The following is a 9,400-nucleotide window of genomic DNA, read 5'->3' as shown; positions in this document are numbered from 1 at the left end:
CACACAGAATAAATCTGTAGAGCAGTGGACGAAATGTCGTCAAAACTTGAATTAATATTTCTCTGATGACGATTAATCGAAATTAGTTTTAATATATACTATTCCCCTCATAGATTTGAACGTATAATACGATGAACCTAGGCAAACGAGCCTGACTGTTTTCCTCAGCAACGCAGTTCAGCAACGTGGACATTGTTTGCCCACTCTCTGCTTCCATGCATGCGCAGTTCTCATTCCCCACCCCATCCTTCTTTTCCGCTCCGCCTCTATGCGCGGAAGCGCCGTTCCTACATGATGCGGGCTATAGTAACTCAAAACAAAGCACTTCAATGATCATTCCTTCAACTGAAAAATGCTTAAGAATTGTTCTGGGACGCTATGAGAAGGTTAATTGGATTTCAATGCATCATTTGTATGTTATTATATAGAACCATTGTGCGGTGTTGTAAAATGTTGAAACTGAAAGCAAGAGGTTTTACTTTAACCTAATGCAACATAAATCGGAGTGGGCTTGTGGCCACAACCCTTGTTACTGGGTGATAGCACCATGTGGCCTTGTCATAACAATAGTTGCAGCAGATAATCAGTTCCAGTGTACTGGGAGTTGCCTCATTATGGCTGTGTATAGTTGCTACAGTGGTCCTTGAGTGTTATTAGCTAGTTACCATCATACGAATTGCATTCAAGTTCTAAGGCCTCCGATTTTTTTTCTTCGGACTGGAAAGAGATAGAAACATGCGCAATGTTTTAAAATGAGGCCACGCTCATTGTCAATACGTCCCAGAGATGGCAGCACCGTACGGAAGATGGAATTTTACCGCCAGCGGCGAGAATGAGAACTGTTTTAAATACTTAAAATGGCGAAGTTTTCCTTACTTGAACAGCATGCAATCATTCGTTTTCTGAATTTGCGTGGTGTGAAACCAACTGAAATTCATCGACAGTTGAAGGAGACATGTGGTGATGGAGTTATGGATGTGTCGAAAGTGCGTTCATGAGTGCGACAGTTTAATGAAGGCAGAACATCGTGTGACAAACTGAAACAACCTTGGGCTCGCACAAGCCGGTCTGACGACATGATCGAGAAAGTGGAGAGAATTGTTTTGGGGGATCACCGAATGACTGTTGAACAGATCGCCACCAGAGTTAGCATTTCTATGGGTTCTGTGCACACAATCCTGCATGACGACCTGAAAATGCGAAAAGTTTCATCCAGGTAGGTGCCACGAATGCTGACAGACGACCACATGGCTGCCATGTGGCCTGTTGCCATGCAATGTTGACGCGCAACGACAGCATGAATGGGACATTCTTTTCGTCGGTTGTGACAATGGATGAGACGTGGATGCCATTTTTCAATCCAGAAACAAAGCGCCAGTCAGCTCAATGGAAGCACACAGATTCACCGCCCACCAAAAAAATTTCAGGTAACCGCCAGTGCTGAAAAAATGATGGTGTCCATGTTCTGGGACAGCGAGGGCGTAATCCTTACCCATTGCGTTCCAAAGGGAACTACGGTAACAGGTGCATCCTACGAAAATGTTTTGAAGAACAAATTCCTTCCTGCACTGCAACAAAAACGTCCGGGAAGGGCTGCACATGTGCTGTTTCACCAAGACAGCGCACCCGCAACAATTTCTTCGTGATAACAACTTTGAAGTGATTCCTCATGCTCTCTACTCACCTGACCTGGTTCCTAGTGACTTTTGCTTTTTCCAACAATGAAAGACACTCTCCTTGGCCGCACATTCACCAGCCATGCTGCTATTGCCTCAGCGATTTTCCAGTGGTCAAAAGAGACTCCTAAAGAAGCCTTCGCCGCTGCCATGGAATCATGGCGTCAGCGTTGTGAAAAATGTGTACGTCTGCAGGGCGATTACGTCGAAATTCATCGATTTCGGGTGAGTAGTTAATTAGAAAAAAAATCGGAGGCCTTAGAACTTGAATGCACCTCGTACAGTCAGTTCACAGTGCTGTTGTCAGGCTGACAAGTGGAATAGTTCTTATTGTGCATCAAACATATAGTTCTTACAAGTGTTCGCTGTAGTACTGTACATTACAGTACTGCCATACTTACTGATTCTGACCAGTGTACCTATTTGTCTGCAGCAGTTGGGTCATCTTGTCAGACCACTATTACCTCACAGCACAGTTATTTAAAGCTGCTTCAACTGGGAGCAATTCAACGACCAAGTTCAAACAACTACACACTGTTGCACTAGAGTTAACTGGATACTGATTTCTCTCCTTAGCTCACACACAACAAGTTGTTTACAAAACTTCATTTAAAAAGGTCATACATAGGTTAACATTCTCAGACTTGCAAATTTAGGAATGTCATTAATCATGGAATCCACTAGGATGGGTGTCGTGTTTTCAAAATTTGTGTTTCTTGCATCATTAGTGTCTTTCATTTCAATATCTTGTAGCTTGCTACTAAAATAAAATACACTTGCATAACTTTGCATGCATGCTTGAGCTGTAGGAAATGTAGGTGTGTGTGCAAAGCTGAACAGAAAAAAGGCATTGTTTGGATGTACCTTAAAGTTGAACAGAAGAAAGGCATCATATAGACACATATTAAAAGTATGTTCACATGGTGCTTTCTTCCTCTTACGCTAGCACAGATGCAGGGAAACAAAACTCATGCACAAAAATTGTAGAAAGAATGTACTGTACTTGGACATGTGGCTGCCATTCAGATAGACAAAGACCTAAATGTAACAAGTGTATTATTAATGCATACTAATAATTTATATTTTATTTAACTTTTTCCATTGATGTCATGGTTTCTTCCAAGACTATTACTTTCATAAATTAAAGAACAACTGCCTTAACTTAATTTTACCCATTGTTCTGTATTACTTTTATAAAATAAAGAAGAATTGCTTTAACTTAATTGTATCCATTTATAATGCCATAAACAAACTTTTTTACTATTTGACTTTCAGCTTGACGCCCCTGACTCTTCAGTAGATCACTTCTGCAAGATCAACAGATTTTAAATTCCATTCTTCTCTCCTTGGAAGCGAAATTGTTGGCCATCTCCTCAAAGAAATGCTCCTTCTTTCTGAGTTTCCGTAGTAGGCGAGCTTCAAGTGAAATAATTCGAAGCTTAGAGAGTCTCTCATCTCCAGTGGAATTTCGTAAGTGGCTCTTGAGTCTCTTCAGTCCTGAAAACGACCTTTGTACTCAAAATATACTCACAGGATGTATATAAAGTATTAACACTAACATATTAAACTGCTGAAAACTTTTGTTTAGCATTGAATTAGTACTCAGTAATTCTGCAGGTTCACTCATGATTTTATTTCTAAACTCTTCAGTAGTGAACATTACAGTCAGCTCATTTTTGTATTGAATGGCATTGAAGAATTTTCCATGTACATCTAAAATACTTTGAAATTCTAGGAAAATGGTCAGAATATTAACCACAGTTTTCATGTGATAGTAAATTTAAAAATTTTAGTTTAGAACAACCTTCAAATCTTAAATCGATGTGGCTACCTACGTAATCAAACTCTTCATAGTAGATGTGTTTATAGTTATATTGATGGTCTTTGAAGGTTCTCTTCCATGAGACATGATTTCTTGGAAATCTTGTTCACAGTCACCACAGTTCAGCTATGGAATGCAGAGTTTCTCGGATTTTCTATACACAGTGCAAAATATCACATGCTTTGTTCTGAAGGATGCTGTACAATACATTGGCGAAGGTAAAGATTTTGTTGAATATGTACAAGAGAAAAACAAATCTGAAGTCTTCTAAAAGTGCCATAAGGCCATTTACTAGTGCTAAATATCTGAATCAGCTTCTTGTTGATATTCTAATGTAGCACTAAACACACCACAAAGTTTATCTAAATACCTGCACATATTGTTTACCAATCTTGATGAGAAATTCCATTTTGTTTAACAGATATGTGCAAGACAAGGTTCTAAAAATTTAAGACGTTGAGGAGACCATGGAAAAAGGTACAAGTCAATTAAGCCAACTATAAAAATATTTTACACTTAAGACAAAATGAGGTTGGTGTACAGGGACTTTATTTATTGCTTAAACCTCATTCAGATTTCTGTCACAGTCACCACACCACCAAATGCCTGTACAATCAATTTTTCATTACATCCAAATTCTGATAAGATTTGTTAGATAAGTTCTGCAAAAACCTGGACATGTTTGTCACCATTTATATCACAGAACCCCAAGAATATTTTCTTTCTCTCTCCATCATATACATAATGCTGGACAAAAATAAACTGTGCTTTATTTCCCACATCTGAAGTTCTGTCAACCATGATGGCTACAAGAGGAATACGCACAATTTCATGTATTATATCTGTTCAAATGGTTGAACTTATGGCTTGCATTAGATCATTTTGAATCCGATTAGAAATTCCTTTAAACGTAGTTGAGGTTTCCATCTGCTCCACTAAAAGAGGATCACACTCACCAATATACTTCACCAATTTCACATAATTTCCCTGATTAACAGAATTTGTTGTTTCATAGTGTCTTCAAAAGACCAACTCTTGTTTTCCCAGAAAATACATTGCATGAATGAGACTTTTATGGATGCCCCTGAACAGCCTTACCTTTTTGATTATGTAGAGACACACCATTTTTAAGCTGGCCATCAAGCACAATTTCTATTCCATTTCACCCAAAAGCAGCTATAGCTACAGACAATCAGTCCATACATATTTATGAATTTCACTAAATTTTCCAAATGCTTGTATCTCGTTTGGGTCCAACTAGCATTTCCATCGTTTCCAAACAACAGAGAATACCAGCAAGACATCACATTTAGGCCACCATACCAGCTAACCAGTCACATTTGTTTTGTACAGGGTGGTTCAGGAAGATATGTAAATATTTTAATATTTTATTCTACAAGCAGAAGTAAAAAAAAGTTCATATAAACATAGGTCTGCAAATGTTTAGTAATGGAGTTACAGTTAATAATAGATTTTGCCTTAAATTTAGCAACTTTGCTAATAAGAATCCATCGCAAAACCGTATGAGGTTAAAGTAAAGCACGATTTCATTTATTTTGTTGTTATTGATGTGATGAATCTAATGAAACAAGTCCCACACGTGTATCTGCAGTAGTTTTCCAGAACATCCAGAGAAGCAAACATGTAACTTTGCAAAAATTTTAATTTATTAACTACTTGGCCCAATTTGTTTTTTGAATTCCAGACAATTGTAAATGGTTCAAATGGCTTTAAGCACTATGGGACTTAACATTTGAGGTCATCAGTCCCCTAGACTTAGAACTACTTAAACCTAACTAACCTAAGGACATCACACACATTCATGCTCGAGGCAGGATTCGAACTTGCGACCATAGCAGCACCACGGTTCCAGACTGAAGTGCCTAGAACTGCTTGGCCAAAGCAGCTGGCAGACAATTACACAAAGTTTTCAATGGAAGTTGTAGAAAATTCAGTTTTCGAAAAATGATGCCAACAACATTAACTGAAACTGTATTAATGTGTCAGACAATCTGTTTCTCTTAATACCAACAGAATGTGAATTCATGTTAAACCAGAAAAAATATAGCTCAGTGCTAAGGATGTTTTACAGTTACATAAAATTTCACAATACATTCACAATAAATATTCAAAATTTTCTCCACCGAGTTCAATGCATTTAGCTGCATGTGTATGAACAGATTTTGTTACTCGTTTCAGTTACACAGGGTTGTTCTTAATTTCGTCTATTGAATTCATAATGTGGGCAAGTAATGCCTTATATGAATCGACTTTGTCCTCATAAACTATGCCTCTCATCCATCCCCATATACAAAAATTCCAACAATGACATAAACTTTGCTTCTCGAAAACTACTGCAAGTACATGTCTGGGACATGATTTATTAGATTCACCAGTCTAATAACAACAAAATAAATGGAAATTAAAGTTTTGTGATGGCTTCATAATACCAAAGTTGCTAAATTTCAGGCGAAAAATTTTATTAGCCGTAATTCTGTAACTAAACATTTGCAGACCCATGTTTATATGAACTTTCTCCTTTAGTTTTACTTGTAGAATAACGTATTAAAATATTTTCATATCTTTGTGAATCACCCTGTTTGTTACACTGAAACTGTGTGCTGAATTTACTGATATTTTGAACCAAGTTTGGTAGTACTGGTGTTGGCAGCTTATTTTCTAAGAAAGACTGCACAGAAAACAGCTTGGACAGCAGTTCCTTTATAATTCAGTTAGACATACTCTGTATTATATTCCTATACTAGCCATTACCCATGGCTGTGCTCAAGTATCAGTAGCTTTGTTATGATGACTGACGGTAAGTAAGTAAGCTGCTGTAAGTACAATAAGATCAGCTACTCTCATGTGTCTGCCTGTTCAGGTAAGCATAGCTCATGATGTGCTCCCCATTCTTCTCCCCTTCCAAACTGTCCCAACATATGGTATGTCAGCATATGCAGAATTTCTCTTAAATACTGCGTAGATAGGGCTATGGACAGGAGTGTGCATCTATGCATTGTGCTACTGAAGTAGCTGTACATTATACAATGCATACATTATGCAAGAAATAGTCTGGAAGTACGGATTGAAAATACTGAAGATTGTATAAGCATTGTATTCATTACCTTGAATCAGATCACATAGCAAACATCAATCAATAAAAGCATTTTCACAAATATGGTAAAGATCAAAAGTCAAAGAGTAAATAGCTTTTTCAAAGTGTAAATATTTTACCTGTTAAAAGAAAAGAAAAAAAAATTCCTTGACGTCTATGTTTATGTGCTGCTCCATGACTCTGCTGTCAATATCTGTATTCTTTGCTTTTGTGTAACTTCTCTGATTTTTTCAGTAAATGTGTTTTTTTCGTATCCAGGGTGTAATTATAAAGTTAATAAAATGTTTTCTTGCCTTTAAAATAATATTTTTCATCATTACTCTAATTGTTATAGTATTGCTCAAATCAATAAGTGTCTTGTACTAAACACTTTCTAAAACAAGTTAGTGAGAAAAATATAACAGACAGAGCTACTTTCACATTTAAATATTAGCGTGGATAAAACTTTTAATCTGTGATATGATTTTGTGAAAAGAAAACAAGTTACCTGCGAAAATCCCACGAAAGATATTATCATATCCAAACAGATAAGTGCGGCAGTTTTACATACAACTTTAAATCACTATATCTTCTTTGTAAGAACCGAATTTCATGAAATATAACCTATGTGGTATCCCACGCTATTTTCAAGTTATCCACGAAACCCCATGAAAATTCGACTAGTTGTTTTGGAGATTAACGTATCCAAACAGCCAGACAAGGGACTTTTACATTTTATTATTAGTGTAGATACATGCTGGCACATTAATACTCTTTCATACACATTTTGCAAACCCACAAGCTGAGCGAAACAATACCAAAGAGTTATTGACACACTGTTACTCTGTATTACATGTCCATTATTGGAATTTGCGCAGCTGAATAAGTATTAAGGAGAAAAAAAAGGACATCTTACTAATAACTGTATTTGCACATTCAAGAACAAACAAAATTACAGCGAACACAACAGAATAATTAGCGCACACAAAGAGTGTTAGACAATGTCAAAGAGGTCTATTTTATACAGTGCACTTTGCGCCGTCACACACGAAATATATTGTTCACACAATTCCAACACCCCTCCTTGAACTTTTATTTTGTGTATTGCTTCCACAAGATAAACCAAAGAGTCCCACAATCTTCTCAAACTTCTCCCTTTCCAAGGGTTTGGTCAGAAGGTCAGCTAACATGTCTTCTGTACGCAGATAGTCCACAGCAATGTTCTGTCGCTCTATGTGGTCCCGAATGAAATGGTGCCTTATATCAATATGCTTTGTCCTAGCACTAGTAAATCATTTTTAGCTAGGTTTATGGCTCCCTTATAGTCACAGAAGATGGTTGTAGATTCCTCAATTAAATTGGGTTCTATTTCACTTATTAATGTTCGTAGCCATAATGCTTCCTGGGTGGTGTAAGATAGTGCCATATACTCGGCCTCTACGGTGCTCAATGCAACAGTTTTTTGCTTTTGGCAGACCCCCCATTAATTTAAAACAGCAGCCAGCGGTGGAGTATCTGTCTCCCAATTCACTCCCCCAGTCCACGTCTCTATATCCCTCTAGTTTTGCGTTACCATCTCTATGGTATTTTAACTCATAGTTTGAGGTTCCTCTTAGGTATCGGAATATCCTCTTTACAGCTTTCCACTGCTTTTCCTTTGGGTCTCTGCAATATCTACTCACTGCATCGGTGGCAAAAGCAATGTCGGGTCGTGATGTTTGAGACAAATATAACAGACTCCCTATTGCTTCTAAATAAGGAAAATTCTTGTCACATTCCACATCAGTCTCATTTACACTTAACTTCACTTCTACTTACATTGGAGTACTGATGGGTTTGCAATCACTCATGCCAAATTTCTTTAATATTTTTTCCGTGTATGATGATTGACTTATGCTCAATTCTTGTCTTTCTTCATCCTTAGTAATCTGCATACCTAAATAACGTTTGACTTCTCCCAAATCATGCACCTTAAACTTGATTTGCAGCCGTTTCTTGAAAATTCTCATTTGGCCTTCACTTTCAGTCAGGATAAAGAAATCGTCCACCCATATCGCCATTATTATTATTTCTTCTTTTCTCTCTTTATAGTAAATGCTGGGATCTGCGTTGGATTGCTTCATATTCATATTTATTAGAGTTTCATGTAGACATCGATTCTAGCAACGTCCACTTTGTTTAAGTCCATAAATACTTTTTCTCAAACGCCAAATCTTTTTACTTTCTGACCTGGTTTTTATGGCTTCCCTTGGTGGAATGACATATATCTCCTCCTCCAATTTCCCATTTAAATATGCCGTTTTAACATCCATATGATGAATTATTAAATTTCGTTTTACTGCCAAGGCTAAAAGATATCTCAATGCCGGCCGTGGTGGTCTCGCGTTTCTAGGCGCGCAGTCTGGAACTGCGCGACTGCTACGGTCGCAGGTTCGAATCCTGCCTCAGGCATGGATGTGTGTGATGTCCTTAGGTTAGTTAGGTTTAAGTAGTTCTAAGTTCTAGGGGACTGATGACCGTAGCTGTTAAGTCCCATAGTGCTCGGAGCCATTTGAACCATATCTCAATGATGCATACTTGACTACAGGTGAAAAAGTTTCTTCGTAATCTACCCCTTGTTTTTGTGAATATCCTTTTACCACAAGTCTTGCTTTGTATTTTGGTGATGAGCTTTCAGGGTTCTTCAAATTGAATACCCATCTTGCCTGCAGTGGTTTCTTATCTCCTGGCATATCTACCCATTCAAAAGTTTCGTTCTGATATAAAGATTCTAATTCTCTCTTCATCGCTTCTTTCCATTCTTGAGAG

The sequence above is a fragment of the Schistocerca cancellata genome, chromosome 8 (genome assembly GCF_023864275.1).
Source record: "Schistocerca cancellata isolate TAMUIC-IGC-003103 chromosome 8, iqSchCanc2.1, whole genome shotgun sequence".
In the NCBI taxonomy this organism is placed as follows: domain Eukaryota; kingdom Metazoa; phylum Arthropoda; class Insecta; order Orthoptera; family Acrididae; genus Schistocerca; species Schistocerca cancellata.
This window is presented reverse-complemented; position numbering follows the sequence as displayed.